At 34.8% G+C, this 17773-nt stretch overlaps 1 protein-coding gene and 1 long non-coding RNA gene across 2 annotated transcripts in view; one reads left to right on the top strand and one right to left on the bottom strand.

The window, feature by feature from the left end:
- Window positions 1-611: 611 nt before the first annotated feature.
- Window positions 612-17773, bottom strand: part of LOC133664450 (uncharacterized) — a 59936-nt gene continuing 42774 nt past the window's right edge. The window contains exons 7-10 of the long non-coding RNA XR_009828587.1: window positions 10984-11150; window positions 4986-5112; window positions 845-943; window positions 612-685 (exon numbers count right to left, since the gene is read on the bottom strand). This is a non-coding gene — a long non-coding RNA (uncharacterized LOC133664450). The remainder of the gene's footprint in view (window positions 686-844; window positions 944-4985; window positions 5113-10983; window positions 11151-17773) is intronic.
- The window catches only part of LOC133664448 (vang-like protein 1), a 55594-nt gene continuing 48748 nt past the window's right edge, over window positions 10928-17773 (top strand). Inside the window, exon 1 of the mRNA XM_062069088.1 lies at window positions 10928-11052. The gene's annotated coding sequence lies outside the window, so the exon portion shown is untranslated. The remainder of the gene's footprint in view (window positions 11053-17773) is intronic.

Here is a 17773-nt window from a genome sequence, read left to right as displayed (position 1 = left end):
CCTTTTTTTTTTTTTTACATATGCTATGGCCTATGTCTTATATGTGAATTAAAAAAAGAATGCATTTTATATAATCCAAAAATGTACTTAATACAATTCAATTATATATATATATATATATATATATATATATATATATATATATATATATATATATATATATATATATATATATATATATATATATATATATACAGTGGGGCAAAAAAGTATTTAGTCAGCCACCCATTGATTGTCAATGGGTGGCTGACTAAATACTTTTTTACATTGATTGTCAATGGGTGGCTGACTAAATACTTTTTTGGCCCACTGTATATATATATATATATATATATATATATATATATATATATATATATATATATATATATATACACATACATATTTATACACACACACACATATACACATACATATTTATACACACACACACACATTATATATATATATATATATATATATATATATATATATATATATATATATATATATATATATATATATATATATATATATATATATATATATATACATATATATATATATATATATATATATATATATATATATATATATATATATATATATATATATATATATATATATATATACCCACAGTGTATATATACATGTATAAAAAAATATTGAAAAATATAATATGTAACGAATGTCTTCCCCACCAGTGCTGTGAAGATGAGGGATTAGATTTCAGTAAACAAAAAAAGCTAACATTATAAGAGGAAACTGACCAAATTCAAATTAATTTTGATAGCAACAGATACAATAAATAAGTCCACGGTGTTATTTACACCACAATATGGAAGTATGTTATCTCCGTGATCACCTTATTCAGCAGCTGACACAATGCAAGGATGAAGAGGAAGATGTGGGGCTGTGTTTGTAAACAGATGGTGTCCAGACTGACGAAGAGGAGGGCTTAGACCTCAGGAGAGGAGGAAGACGAGACAACAAAAGAGGAAATTAATGAATTGTTCTTGGTTCAATGTAAATTTGGCAACATGACAACTTTCCCAATCAAGTACATAGAAAGAAATATCATATTTTAGTAGCATTCAATCAGTCTTTGCAGGGCTTGAAATTTACTGCATGATAATCCTTTCAATGTTTATATAAGCCTTATATGGGCTTTGCCTCTGTATAACAGATTTTTTAAAAAAACGTGTGTTCAGTGAGGCCACAAGAGGGCGCCACAGTTCCTTCACATTCCTGCCTGGTTCCAAAACATGGCTTGTGTTATGCATAAAATACAACGTCTATCTGTATTACAGGTTAGACAGCATGACATCAGTTTTATACTGATGTATAATAGATTTAAATAAGGCGATTCATTTAGGTCACATTCTCAGTCCAACCAGTCTAAGGAATCCTAAAGAGAGCAATGTTACTTTGTGGACTGGGCCTCAAACATGGAGGACTGCCAGGTAGACCTCAGACATCATGGTCTTCAACAAGCTGCTTGTGGAGCCGAAAAAATATGTCCCAAAAATATCTTGAAGTTTATGATCTGTTATATCTCTCAAACCGTGCACCTACGAGACGCTTATGTTTTTACCATGAAAAACAGATCAAAACTGTGTTGTTGCAGACGATGACAACGCCATGGAGCCGGATATTGCCAACATTAAAAAGCAGGTTTTAAAAGACAGCATTAAGTTTTGGCATACAGAAGAATTGCAATAAATCTATAAAATATGTTGATTTCCGAAGTTAAATTCCGACTCAGAGACAAATCGAAGGCCTAAGAAAGTTTTTTAAATTAAAGCACAAACCAGTAGTTTGTAATGTTGAACATTTGGACACTATTTAAAATCCATCCATCCATCCATTTTCCTCCGCTTATCCGAGGTCGGGTCGCGGGGGCAGCAGCCTAAGCAGAGAAGCCCATACATCCCTCTTCCCAGCCACTTCGTCCAGCTCCTCCCGGGGGATCCCGAGGCGTTCCCAGGCCAGCCGGGAGACATAGTCTTCTTAACGTGTCCTGGGTCTTCCCTGTGGCCTCCTACGGGTTGGACATGCCCTAAACACCTCCCTCGGGAGGCGTTCGGTTGGCATCCTGACCAGATGCCCGAACCACCTCATCTGGCTCCTCTTGATGTGGAGGAGCGGCGGCTTTATTTTGAGCTCCTCCCGGATGACCGGGCTTCTCACCCTATCTCTAAGGGAGAGCCCCGCCACCCGGCGGAGGAAACCCATTTCGGCCGCTTGTACCCGTGATCTTCTCCTTTTGGTCATAACCCAAAGCGCATGACCATAAGTGAGGATGTGAACGTAGATCGACCGGTAAATTGAGAGCTTTGCCTTCCGGCTCAGCTCCTTCTTCACCACAACGGATGGATACAGCGTCCGCATTACTGAAGACGCCGCACCTGTCTCACGATCCACTCTTCCCTCACTCGTGAACAAGACTTCGAGGTACCTGAACACATCCAATATTCAAAATCGTATTATTAATTGTTTTTTTTAATTTATTTTATGTTGTATTCATTACTTTGTTATAGAAATATTCAAGTTCTATTTATATTATTTAAATGATCAGTTATATCGTACATCGTATATCGTACTTTTTTTGCTATATAAGTATTAAAGGCCTACTGAAATGAATTTTGTCCCAGTTCTCTACAGGCGTCTGTGTATCGAAGTCAAAAGTCCTCCTGGTTAGAGTCTCTGTTATCCGAGTTCTTCCATCTTGACTGCATCTTTCGGGAATGTAAACAAAGACGCGCCAGCTGTGTACTGTTGTTGCTGACTTCATTCGAAAAATACGTCCGTTTCGCACCGACAACTTTCTTCTTTGCTTGCTCAGCTTCTTTCTCCATAATGCAATGAACATAATTGCAACAGATTCACGAACACAGATGTCCAGAATACTGTGGAATTATGAAATGAAAACAGAGATTTTTCGTATTGGCTTCAATGTGGAAGGCATACCCGTGTTCCCCGGGCTACGTCACGCGCATACGTCATCCTCAGAGGCGTTTCGAACCGGAAGTTTAGCGGCAAATTTAAAATGTCACTTTATAAGTTAACCCGGCCGTATTGGCATGTGATATAATGTTAAGATTTCATCATTGATATATAAACTATCAGACTGCGTGGTCGGTAGTAGTGGGTTTCAGTAGGCCTTTACGAAATACATTCTTGAAATAATTCACTATATATATATATATATATATATATATATATATATATATATATATATATATATATATATATATATATATATATATACACATATATGTATATACACTGTATATAAGTTAAAGTTGAAGTACCAATGATTGTCAAACACACACGAGGTGTGGCAAAATTATTCTCTGCATTTGACCCATCACCCTTGATCACCCCCTGGGAGGTGAGGGGAGCAGTGAGCAGCAGCAGTGGCCGAACCCGGGAATAATTTTTGGTGATTTAACCGCCAATTCCAACCCTTGATGCTGAGTGCCAAGCAGGGAGGTAATGGGTCCCATTTGGCTAGTCTTTGGTTTGACTCGGCCGGGGTTTGAACTCACAACCTACCGATCTCAGGGCGGACACACACACACATATATATATATATATATATATATATATATATATATATATATATATATATATATATATATATATATATATATATATATATATATATATATATATATATATATATATATATATATATACATATATATATATATATATATATATATATATATATATATATATATATATATATATATATATATATATATATATATATATATATAATTTTATTATTACATTTCTCATTTTTTAGCATTATTTAATTCTTTTGTTAGATTTTATAACATTCTACGATAAAATTAAAAAAATACTTTCTTAAAATACCTACTTCTGTATATGTAGTGCATCTATAGAATATAATCACTTGTATTTCACTTTTTGAATTGCACTATAATTATACTTTTGTTTATAAAACTACAGTGTATTTTTATGTGTAAGATATTAAAATGTATTGATATGTGCCATATACATCCCTCCATCCATTTTCTACCGCTTGTCCCTCTCGGGTTCGGCAATCTAACCTCAAATGTGAGACTAATATGTGATATAAAGTCCATCCATCCATCCATCCATTTTCTACCGCTTGTCCCTCTCGGGTTCGGCAATCTAGCCTCAAATGTGAGACTAGTATGGGATATAAAGTCATTACATACAAAGTCAGACATGTCAAGCCTTTTTGCCGTGATTTGGTGATCATGGCTTCCAGTTTTGGAAAACCCCACATTTTTTGAGACTTGCAATTCAAGGTTTGTATAATCTGTAAATCGAAATCATTAAAAATGATATCAAAATAAGGCCTATCTTGAGTTGCATGTTATGAGCCTATGTCTTAAATTAGTTTAATCTTTTAAAAATAATTGCTGCAATAAAGGACCCTTCGCACCATATTAAAATTTTTGGAGTGTCACCTGTATGTACGTATACCACAACCACATTCAATTAAAACACATAAAGTATGTTTAGCTCATACTTTACAGAGAACAAAAAACAAGTCATTCATTCTATATGCAGGAGCAATCCTGCTGTTTTTAGAAAATCTTTTGCAAAAATAAAAGATCCTCTGTATGCCTTGATCGTTCTTTTGTCTGTATGACTGTTAAGAAATGTAAAATGTTTCCGAAAACATTGCCTAAACTAAAGTTATAGACTAATTCAAATTCCAGTATTATTTATGGTGAAATTTGTTGCCAATACTAACAAATTATGTTTTTAGACTTAGACTTAGAAAAAAAAAAAAAAGACTTAGACTTCCTTTTATTGTCATTCAAATTTGAACTTAACAGTAGAGATAAGAACGAAATGCAGTTGCATTAGCCCGTTGTAAACATGCAGGATAAAAGAGCAATAAGGTGCAGATATAAATAGATTTAAAATGTAAAATAGAAAACATTTGGCAATGTGGTTGCATTATTTAGCTCCAAGAAAGTCAGACAAGATAATCAGACCTGGTTTGTTGTCCTCCATTGAGCGGTTCTGTCAAATGACGGTCACTCATTTTGGGGTGGGGGTGTTCTGCCCGTGGAGGGAGGCAGGTGTTCCTCCCGATGACATGCATCCATCTATATCTCCTCTCTGGAGACACACACACATAAACACAGATGTACCTGCGATTCAGATGAGCCAAAATGGCCACCCAGCATGTAGAAAAGCACCACCTGACACACATTTTACTTTCTTTTTTTGGTTTAAAGATAGTCCTTTTATCTTCTATGAAGCTGTGAGCTCCTAGTTGACCTCCTCCATTAGTCACAGGCGGCCTGCGCTCCTCCTCATGTCCCTTTATGTGCGTCTCTGCTGTGTAATGTGGCCCCTGGGGGGGCTGTATAGACATTATTCATGTCCACCGCAGCAGCAGCAGCAGAAGAAGTCGTAGTAACACTACACGCTTTGTGTACACCGAGCACAAAGGCAAGGGCTTGCTAGCACGTCAGGAATGACCGTAAATAGAACAAAGGAGGTGACGGAGCATCGAGCGACTGATTAAGTTCAATAATATCAGTCATTCTGGGTCAATTAAAAGTATTGCTTATTTTGTTCTGAGCAGCCAGACCCTTTCTGGTTCTAGGGTTATCGTCACCTCCTGTACCACATCACTTGCACCCTTTGGTGTTGGCGTCACAAAAATACACTAAAATAACGAACATGCTAAATTAGTCTACTCATGAGATTTGTTTGACTTTCACATTTCCAATCATACTACTTAGAATGTAAGAATATTGAGAGAGCTCTATTTAACTATTCAAACGTAGCATTTTTTTTTAAAATTCCAATCGCAATTTTTGTGTCTAAACTGCAACCTTAGAAAAACCTTATCATACTTGTCAACATTTGCATTTGAAAATAAGAGCACTAATCAGGAAAATAGGGCGAGATTCTGGTCTTTCCACCAACATGTCTACCAGTTCCACTAGTTTTTCATGGAAGTTAAAATCCTAGAAAAATACACTACAGAAATAATGCATGAAATCATGAGGGTGGTGGGAATAAAGGGTACACAATAGTTAATAATCATTGACGTTTTTAGAAATGTGCTTCTAAATTATGTAATATCATTATTATTACTATTATAACTATTATTATTATAAACTAAAATCATAATCTACTAATTTGACTTTTATTGTAAAGTGTCTGAGTTTTTATAAAAGTGCTTCTAAATAAAATGTGTTATTATTATTATGATCATTTTGTTAAAGCAGCTCAAATAGTGATGAAAAAACGTATAATAAATGTAGACTAAAATACAGGATGCAGACGAACAGATGTTTTTTATACAAAATGCGAGTTGTGCATACCACGGCTGTCCTGATATCAGGTGACAGTTCGATATCAGCAACAACAAAAAAAGTATCAAAATTATATTGTCTTGCATCTAAAATCTCTCCAATATAAGCCCCGATACAAGCAGTCCTGCAGCGCGTTTACTTGTGCTAAGCTGGAGAGACAGTTAACATGTACAAACCCCAAAACCAGTGAAGTTGGCACGTTGTGTAAATCGTAAATAAAAAACAGAATACAATGATTTGCAAATCCTTTTAAACTTATATTCAATTTAGACTGCAAAGACAAGATACTTAACGTTTGAACTTGTAAACTTTGTTATTTTTTGCAAATATTAGCTAATTTGGAATTTCATGCCTGCAAAATGTTTCAGAAAAGTTGGCACAAGTGGCAAAAAAGAGGAATGCTCATCAAACACTTATTTGGAACATCCCACAGTTGAACAGGCTAATTGGGAACAGGTGGGTGCCATGATTGGGTATAAAACCAGCTTCCATGACATGCTCAGTCATTCAAAAACAAGGATGGGGCGAGGTTCACCACTTTGTGAACAAATGCATGAGCAAATTGTCCAACAGTTTAAGAACAACATTTCTCAACAAGCTATGGCAAGGAATTTAGGGATTTCAACATCTATGGTCCGTAATATCATCAAAAGGTTCAGAGAATCTGGAGAAATCACTGCACGCAAGCAGCAAGGTTGTGACCTTCGATCCCTCAGGCGGTACTGCATCAACAAGCGACATCAGTGTGTAAAGGATATCACCACATGGGCTCAGGAACACTTCAGAAAACCACTATCAGTAACTACAGTTGGTCGCTACATCTGTAAGTGCAAATTAAAACTCTACTATGCAAAACCAAAGCCATTCATCAACAACACCCAGAAACGCCGCCGGCTTCGCTGGGTCCGAGTTCATCTAAGATGGACTGATGCAAAGTGGAAAAGTGTTCTGTGGTCTGACAAGTCCACATTTCAAATTGTTTTTGGAAACTGTGGACGTTGTGTCCTCCGGAACAAACAGGAAAAGAACCATCCGGACTAAGTTCAAAAGCCAGCATATGTGATGGTATGGGGGTGTATTATTGCCCAAGGCATGGGTAACCTACACATCTGTGAAGGCACCATTAATGCTGAAAGGTACATACAGGTTTTGGAGCAACATATGTTGCCATCCAATCAATGTCTTTTTCATGGACGCCCCTGCTTATTTCAGCAAGACAAAGCCAAGCCATATTCTGCACGTGTTACAACAGCGTGGCTTCATAGTAAAAGAGTATGGGTACTAGACTGGCCTGCCTGTCTATTGATTGACTTCAAAAGTCAATCAATAACACATTTTAACAGTATCTCTTAAACAATATTCAACGTTATTCAGTGAGTTAACTTCAATATTGATGAAAAACGATACAAACCAGCTTAAAAACAGACCGTCATATAGGAAACAGCTACACCACTTGCATTCGAAATAAACTCAAACTCAACCAAAATCAACATTCCAAAAGTAAAGTGTGCTTCAAAAGTCAATCAATACCACATCTTAACAGTGTCTCTTAATTAATTTCAGACGTTACTCAGTGAGCTAACATCAATATTGTTGAAAAATCATTACAAACCAGCTTAAAAATAGGCCGCCATATTGGAAACAGCTGCACCACTTGCATTCGAAATAAACTCAAACTCAACATTCCAAATGTAAAGTGTGCTTCAAAAGTCAATCAATACCACATCTTAACTGTGTCTCAGACAATATTCGACGTTACTCAGTGAGTTAACTTATATATTGTTGAAAAATCGATACAAACCAGCTTAAAAATAGGTCGCCATATTGGAAACAGCTGCACCACCTGCATTCGAAATAAACTCAAACTCAACATTCCAAATGTAAAGTGTGCTTCAAAAGTCAATCAATGACACATCTTAACAGTGTCTCTTAAACAATATGACGTTACTCAGTGAGCTAACGTCAATATTGTTAAAAATCGATACGAACCAGCTTAGAAATAGGCCGTTAATTGGAAACAGCTGTACTACTTGCATTCGAAATAAATTTAAATGTAACATTCCAAAAGTAAAGTGAGTTTCAAAAGTCAATCAATACCACATCTTAACAGTATCTCTTAATTAATTTCAGACGTTACTCAGTGAGATAACGTCAATATTGTTGAAAAATCATTACAAACCAGCTTAAAAATAGGCCGCCATAATGGAAACAGCTGCACCACTTGCATTCGAAATAAACCCAAATGTAACATTCCAAAAGTAAAGTGAGCTTCAAAAGTCAATTAATACCACATCTTAACTGTCTCAGACAATATTTGACGTTACTCAGTGAGTTAACTTCAATATTGTTGAAAAATCGATACAAACCAGCTTAAAAATAGGTCGCCATATTGGAAACAGCTGCACCACTTGCATTCAAAATAAACTCAAACTCAACATTCCAAAAGAAAAGTGTGCTTCAAAAGTCAATCAATACCACATCTTAAAAGTGTCTCTTAAACAATATGACGTTACTCAGTGAGCTAACGTCAATATTGTTGAAAAATCGATACAAACCAGCTTAAAAATAGGCCGCCATATTGGAAACAGCTGCACCACTTGCATTCGAAACAAACTCAAATGTAACATTCCAAAATTAAAGTGAGCTTCAAAAGTCAAACAATAACACATCTTAACAGTGTCTCTTAAACAATATTCGACGTTATTCAGTGAGTTAACTTCAATATTGATGAAAAATCAATACAACCCATCTTAAAAATAGGCCGCCATATTGGAAACAGCTGCACCACTTGCATTCAAAATAAACTCAAACTCAACCAAAATCAACATTCCAAAAGTAAAGTGTGCTTCAAAAGTCAATCAATACCACATCTTGACAGTGTCTCTTAAAAAATATTTGACGTTAGTCAGTTAACGTCAATATTGTTCAAAAATCGATACAAACCAGCTTAAAAATAGGCTGCCATGTTGGAAACAACTGCACCACTTGCATTCGAAATAAACTCAAACTCAACATTCCAAAAGTAAAGTTTGCTTCAAAAGTCAATCAATAACACATCTTGACAGTGTCTCTTAAAAAATATTTGACGTTAGTCAGTTAACGTCAATATTGTTGAAAAATCGATACAAACCATCTTAAAAATAGGCCGCCATATTGGAAACAGCTGCACCACTTGCATTCGAAATAAACTCAAATGTAACATTCCAAAAGTAAAGTGTGCTTCAAAAGTCAATCAATAACACATCTTAACAATGTCTCTTAAACAATGTCTGACGTTATTCAGTGAGTTAACTTCAATATTGTTGAAAAGTCGATACAAACCAGCTTAAAAATAGGCCGCCATATTGGAAACAGCTGCACCACTTGCATTCGAAATAAACTCAAACTCAATATTCCGAAAGTAAAGTGTGCTTCAAAAGTCAATCAATAACACATCTGAACTGTGTCTTAGACAATATTCGACGTTACTCAGTGAGTTAACTTCAATATTGTTGAAAAATCGATACAAACCAGCTTAAAAATAGGCCGCCATATTGGAAACAGCTGCACCACTTGCATTCGAAATAAACTCAAACTCAACATTCCAAAAGTAAAGTTTGCTTCAAAAGTCAATCAATAACACATCTTAACAATGTCTCTTAAACAATGTCTGACGTTATTCAGTGAGTTAACTTCAATATTGTTGAAAAGTCGATACAAACCACCTTAAAAATAGGCCGCCATATTGGAAACAGCTGCACCACTTGCATTCGAAATCAACTCAAACTCAACATTCCGAAAGTAAAGTGTGCTTCAAAAGTCAATCAATAACACATCTTAACTGTGTCTCAGACAATATTCGACGTTACTCAGTGAGTTAACTTCAATATTGTTGAAAAATCGATACAAACCAGCTTAAAAATAGGCCGCCATATTGGAAACAGCTGCACCACTTGCATTCGAAATAAACTCAAACTCAACATTCCAAAAGTAAAGTTTGCTTCAAAAGTCAATCAATAACACATCTTAACAATGTCTCTTAAACAATGTCTGACGTTATTCAGTGAGTTAACTTCAATATTGTTGAAAAGTCGATACAAACCAGCTTAAAAATAGGCCGCCATATTGGAAACAGCTGCACCACTTGCATTCGAAATCAACTCAAACTCAACATTCCGAAAGTAAAGTGTGCTTCAAAAGTCAAACAATAACACATCTGAACTGTGTCTCAGACAATATTCGACGTTACTCAGTGAGTTAACTTCAATATTGTTGAAAAATCGATACAAACCAGCTTAAAAATAGGTCGCCATATTGGAAACAGCTGCACCACTTGCATTCAAATTAAACTCAAATGTAACATTCCAAAAGTAAAGTGAGCTTCAAAAGTCAATCAATAACACATCTTAACAGTGTCTCTTAGACAATATTCGACACTACCCAGTGAGTTAATGTCAATATTGTTCAAAATTCGATACAAACCAGCTTAAAAATAGGCCGCCATATTGGAAACAGCTGCACCACTTGACACCGGAGATAAGTAACTATGCTTGACATGGTGTCGATGGCGCCCTCTGGCGGTGTAACCCGACATCGCCCTAATTGAATTGCACCGTGAGTGTGTACGTGTGTGTGTGCGTGTGTGTGCGGAGACGCTCCACGGTTCCTCTGCTGCTCTCACCACAATGGCCGATATCGAGTGAGGGAAGAGACGCGCCTCTCTCCACAGAAGGAATGACGAGGAGGAAAGGTAGGAGCGAATCTCTTCATCGATCATCGTAATCTTTTATTTTGAAAAGATAAAGGCGGGTGCGGATCGTGTCCTGCTGCGACCATCTTGGCTTTTACCTGCAATGTAATAAATAAATAAAAAAGCACGTTAATCAGGACGCTAGGCACGCTGTCTCGTCTGAACCATGTCGGTTTATATTTTAAACATACACAACTATATTTGAACGATACTGGCCTATATTTGACTGTATCTGTAATTGGCGGTGCATAAAGGGGCACGGTGCCTCTGCTGTGCACAGCTGGATGAAGCTCTCCTTACACGGCCTCGTCTGTCCCATCCACGGCCACAGTAAATGTGCATACATTTACCGTTGTGCTGTTTCAATAAGGTATGTTCGGGCACATGACGTGTCTTGCAGAAAGGACTACTATTATCGTGCACAATGTTGTTTTATCAAAGGGCAGCAAGTAACAATGTAATGTGTTTGGACTCCATTACACACCCACTCTCTCTCTCTCTTTGCAAATGCACTTTTTTTTAACATAATAACAATAGTTGAAAGTGGAATTGTTTCCTTTTTTATGTTTGAAAGGGTCTGTAAAGATTTATATGCAGTATATTTATTTCACATAAAATAAATGAAAATGTGTTTTAGTAGGTAATATTTTCATGCTAAATATTTAGATGAATATAAATTAGTTTAAACATTCCCAAATATGTAAATATTTAAAATAAATACTTTAATAAAATAAATTAATCGTGGGTATATTATTTATAGAACTAATTAGTTAAAACTATTAAAGAAAAATACATACAAACTAGATGAGGCTCTATTTTATGCTGCAGCTGTTACATATACTGTAATATTGTACATGGTAATTGTTATATATTGTATATATTATATAAAAATATAATATAATATCATAGATCAGTATATATTATCGTCAAACTTTATCGCAGATACATACAATCACATACAGTACATAAACAAACAAAATACAGTATAAAAGGCATTATCACATAATATTAAAAACGGTGCTTGTGCATGTTTAGTAAAAAGCATCTAATGAATAAATAAAAGCAGCAATAAAATATATATATATATATATATATATATATATATATATATATATATATATATATATATATATATATATATATATATATATATATATATATACTTTAAAAATGTGTCTAGACATTCTATAAAAGGCACAGATGCCAGTGTTTTCATATATACGATTGGTACCTAACAGAACTACACCTAGGATTGGTTATCTGTATAATAAGATCATTCTCGGACCCCTGCAGTCTACATTTAAACTTAAATATCATATACTGTATATAAAATATGTAAATAGTACATATATGTTATATTTTATATTGCTACTACGGTACATTTTTTGTCTACTTTATACCTGCATTATCCTTTCCATCCTTGACACTTTCCATCCTTTGTAACTGAGCTACTGTGTGGAACAATTTCCCTTGTGGATCATTAAAGTTTGTCTAAGTCTAAGTCTAATTCCTGAAGGAATTGTGTGTGAATGCTCCAAAGCTGAAGTTGAACTGGAATCCTGGAATTTCTTTTAGAATTGTTGAAGTAGAGCCCACAATTCCCAAACAAGCTGAATATTTTGAAGCTGGAACAGTTTGAATCAGATGAAAAATGTGGGAATTGTGGAACTTTGAAGAATGTCCCATTGATTTCAATGGGAATTTCAGAAAAAATTGGGAATTTTGGGAAAAGCGGGATTTTTTTTAAAAATGGTAAAAAAAAAAAAAACACTTAAATGGTCTAAATGAGTTGAAATGGTTGGTGTTGGAATTTTTCAAATCGGTCTAGAAATGTTGAAGTAGTAACATGTTGAATTGAGAAATGGTATTACGGAATTCCTGGAATTTTGGGAAAACTGGGATTTTTTCCAGTTCAAAAAACAACTTAGTTTTTTTGTCCTGATTAAGAGGAATGTTTTGATGGTGGAACAGTTGAAATGGATTGAAAAATATGGAAGGAGTAGTCGCCAGAAAAAAGGGTGGAAATAGGGCTTTGGAAAACCAGGAATTCCGGAAAATCCTGGAATTTTATTGAATTTGGAAAAATACTACTTTCATTTTCCAGAATGGTGGAATGCGTTGAAGGTAGAATGGTTTGAATCGGTTGAAAAATGTGGAAATGGGGGAAGTTTGAAAAATGGCCAATTCATTTTGAATGGGAAAAATGTCCCGGAAAACCTGGAATTCTGGGAAATATGGGAATGTTTGTAATTTGTCAAGGGAAAGCCCGCAATTCCCGAATAGGCTGAACAGTTTGAAGTTGGAACGGTTTGAATCGGGTGAAAAATGTGTAAGGTAGAGCATGCCAAAATCTGGAGAAGAGTAATAATAATAAGTTGAAAAATAAATAGATACATTTTGGTGTAGAAAACCATGGAGCATTCACACAATAATTACGACATATAAATATAATAAATACTTGGTTTGTAAAAACTAAACTAAACTGAATATAAATATAAAATAGACACTTTAAATAAATGTTTTCAAATAAATAAATCGTAAATATCTTGTTTTTGTAACTAATATAGAAAAATATTGTAAAATAAATATGAGTAATTATAGTATATTAAACGAGCATAAATATATTTCAATATTTGCAATGAAAAATGGTTAGTGTAAATATGTTTAAAAATAAATCTTCAATATATTATTTGTATTTGTGTATGTATTAGAATTTTGAAAGGAAAAACTCATAAACGTAAATATACGTCAGATAAATACAGGGCATTAACCGAATGTAGATATATCAACATGTTTCAAATGAATGCATGTTTTGTGTAAATATGTTTAAAAAGAAATCCAAAAAATATTAATATGAGTATATAATATAATTATTTAAAACATTCATAACCATAAATATAACAGTACATTAAATGCATGTACTGTAAATGTAACAATATTTTTCAAACAAATCCACGTTTCGTGCGAATATGTTTAATAAAAAATCAGGAATGTATTGATCAATACATAATTAATAAATAAACTCAGACAAGGTAAATATTTTAAATAATTACAGTATGTTATTTTAATAGTTTTGATTATTGCAGGTTTGTATGTGAATATTTGTAACCATAACATTTTGAATGTATTTTATTGTATGATTACAGAACATTATATTATTATTACTATTAAAGAAAGTAAAATGTTTTAATTAAGAGCTTGGATATAGTATTCATAGTTTTAAATATAGCAGAAACATAATAAAGATAAACCTTGTGAGAATAAAGTTCTAAATATTAAAATGAAATAAATGCAATCATTTTAACCTTAATTTAATTACATCACAGCAAATGACAGAACAATTAAATATGCGCATGAACATGCAAGTATTTTTCTGAATTTTATACTCCCTCTACTACTACAAGTATAATACGAAACCCAACAAGAACAACATCATCTTAGCATGCTTCGAATTACTATAATTATTTAAGCATTTTGTTATGATATAAGTTTTGTATGTTATGCGTTGGTACAGTTTGTCAGTTGGGCACAGTCAACAAAAGAACACAGTTAGCAGGCAAAGTAATTGGCGCCTATATAAGGGGCGGAGCATGAGCCCATGTCATTATTTTGGCGAGGATCTGGGTAAATTAATAACATTTCACTCTTTAAGGGAGACAATGGAAGCATCCAAGCCTCCTAATGGCACATCTGCTCATCACCCTCCATGAACCAGGAAGCAGCCTGCTAACAACATAGCCAACAAATAACACCGTTTAACAAATAGTCTTATATGGAACGTGAGTGAGTAATGACATCATCCACTACAGTGATGAAGTCACCCCAATTCTGTTATCTTTGCCGACGTCTCCGTAAAAGATAATGCCACAGTCTGAGAGATGATGACCTGTTTATTATATTGATTATAGTTTGCAGCTTCTCATAATTAGCCCATTTTGTGTAGTTCAACATTACCTTCCAATTAGCTTGGCAGTGTAGTTAATAGCATCTTCCGGTGTAAAGTTTGCATGAGAAGCTGGAGCAAGGAAGGAAGGCAGTGTATGGGTTACTAAGAATGAAGGTGAGGGTGCGTGAGTGTGTGAGCGTGAGTGTGTGTGTGTGTGTGTGTGTGTGCGAGTGTGAGTGTGTGTGCGATATACAGCTGGTGCCATGGCAACCAGGCCTCAGCATGTGATGAGGCTGATCCAGGTCATTTGGGGTGCTGGAATTGCATCAGGGACTTTAATAATAAGGGACTAAGAAATTATTCCTCTCTCTTTCACTGTCATCAGTGTTGTTCTTTTTATTCTTTTAAGATACAGAACATAAGACGTCCCCATATTTTCAAGAATCTTTTTTGGGACAAAAAACCCCCAATATGTATTTTGTTTGGTGACAGAGCATCATAACTCCAATGTTGTTTGCTAACTTGTTAACAACCTTCAAGACACATTTGTCTCTTCATGTGCTGCGGCTTCCTGCAACCCGCGGCTCTTTAGCGCCGCCCCAGTGGCTCCCTGGACCTCTTTCAGAGATGTGTGAAAATGGAAAACGATGAAGAAACATTTTTTTTTGTTTGTTTTAATATATTTTCTGTAGGAGGACAAACATGACACAAACATTCCTAATTGTTAGAAATCCAACTGTTTATGTTATACATGCTTCACCGATGAGAGTATTTGGCAAGCACAGTTTTGTCCTACAAATGTCAGCGACCCTTAAACTCATCATAGTATGTTTACATGTACAACTTTCTCCGATGCTGCCACAGAAAGACGTGTTTTATGCCACTCCTTCCTTGTCTCATTTTGTCCACCAAACATTTTATGCTGTGCGTGAATGCACAAAAGTGAGCTTTGTTGATTTTATTGATTTTCTGGAGTGCTTTACAGGCATATTTGGTCAGTGCATGACTGCAAGCTAATCGATGCTAGCATGCTATTTAGGCTAACTGCATGTACATATTGCATCATTATGCCTCATTTGTAGGTATATTTTAGGTAATTTAATTTCCTTTACTTATGTCCTCTTTGTATTTAATTTATATTTGCATGTCTCATGACACATTATCTGTATGTAATATTGGCTGCATTTCTCATAGTTGTTTGTTTGCCATGTTGTTCCAGACCACAGCAAACGTTACCCAGCTTGCAAAGATTGTAATAAATCCATTAGAAGAAGACAGCCTGCCGTTTCCTTAAACTTGGACACACACATCTATACCTTTGGCCATTCTAAGACAGTTATCTCACCCTCTGAGAAGCCTCCATTTTACTAATGATTTCCAATGTTGCAAAAATGTGTAGAATAAAAATTTAAATACATTTCTGTCAACGAAGATTCGGGTCAGCCTTTGGTAGTAGGCTAATATAGCTAATATAGACACTTGCATCATATGTTGTCTTCATTATAACACTTATATGTAAGGCTTTTACTTTTTGGCGGCTCCAGACAGATTTTTTTTTTTTTTTTTTTGGTCCAATATTGCTCTTTCAACATTTTGGGTTGCTGACCCCTGGCCCATGGTCATTGGTGTGTGAGCGATTGGAAGAAAAGTTCTGACTCTAAATCAGTGGACCTCAAATAACAATACTTTTTTTTACCCTCTTACAAAAGCAAATTTTCTGACTGATATCATCATAGAAGCTTTTATAACTATGCTTGCGGAGTTTTGAGAAACATTGTAAAAACATGCAAACCACTTTTCAAATCAACACAGAAAAGGCCTTTGATACACGTTTTGTGTATCTCATGAGTGTGAAGTGGTACCTTATGTTGTGGCTGTTGAAAGTAACGCTAAAATTTTTTTTAAAATGCGGGGGCCTTTCTGATTTTTTACATTTTATATCATTAAGAGCAAAACATGATATAATATACAGTACTGTGTATTAGGCTTTATGTTTTGTGGTGACTCAAGGCTTGGTCTACTAAGATCCCACTAACACGCACTAAACAGTGTGTGCAAACTAGGGCTGCAACTAACAACTAATTTGATAATCGATTAATCTGTTGATTATTACTTCGATTAATCGATTAATAATCGGATAAAAGAGACAAACTACATTTCTATCCTTTCCAGTATTTTATTGGAAAAAAAACAGCATACTGGCACCATACTTATTTTGATTATTGCAAAATTCACAAACAGCTGTTTGTAAATGTTGCAGTTTATAAAAAAGGTTTATTAAAAAATATATTTATTTTTTTTTTTTAATTAAAAATTAAAAAAAAAAATAGCCTCTGCGCATGCGCATAGCATAGATCCAACGAATCGATGACTAAATTAATCGGCAACTATTTTTATAATCGATTTTAATCGATTTTAATCGATTTTAATCGATTTAATCGATTAGTTTTTGCAGCCCTAGTGCAAACTATAACATTGTGTATACCATCAGCAGGCGTGTTGCGCTTGATCTACTAAGACTACGTGTACAATTGACAAGTGGTGCAGACTGCCCTATCTAAATTATTTTTTTGCGTATACTACTGGCATTATGTGCCAGTGTGGGACGTTGTTGAACTAGCAGTGCACATCAATAATTTGTACCACCTTTTCTGCAGTATAAAAGCGCAGTCTGTAGACAAAATAAACTATTTTTAGCTGGCAAACGCACACTCTGCAGGGAGGCGGTAAACCATCACAACTGCAGCACATTCATGCAACTGGAACACAAGAAAATGCTTATTGTAAGACATATTTTCATATAAGACATATATTATAATAATATATTTCCTGAAT

Source organism: Entelurus aequoreus, linkage group LG14, assembly GCF_033978785.1.
Source record: "Entelurus aequoreus isolate RoL-2023_Sb linkage group LG14, RoL_Eaeq_v1.1, whole genome shotgun sequence".
Classification (NCBI taxonomy): Eukaryota; Metazoa; Chordata; class Actinopteri; order Syngnathiformes; family Syngnathidae; genus Entelurus; species Entelurus aequoreus.
The sequence above is the reverse complement of the archived record's forward strand: the minus strand, read 5'-3'. Positions and strand labels throughout refer to the sequence as shown.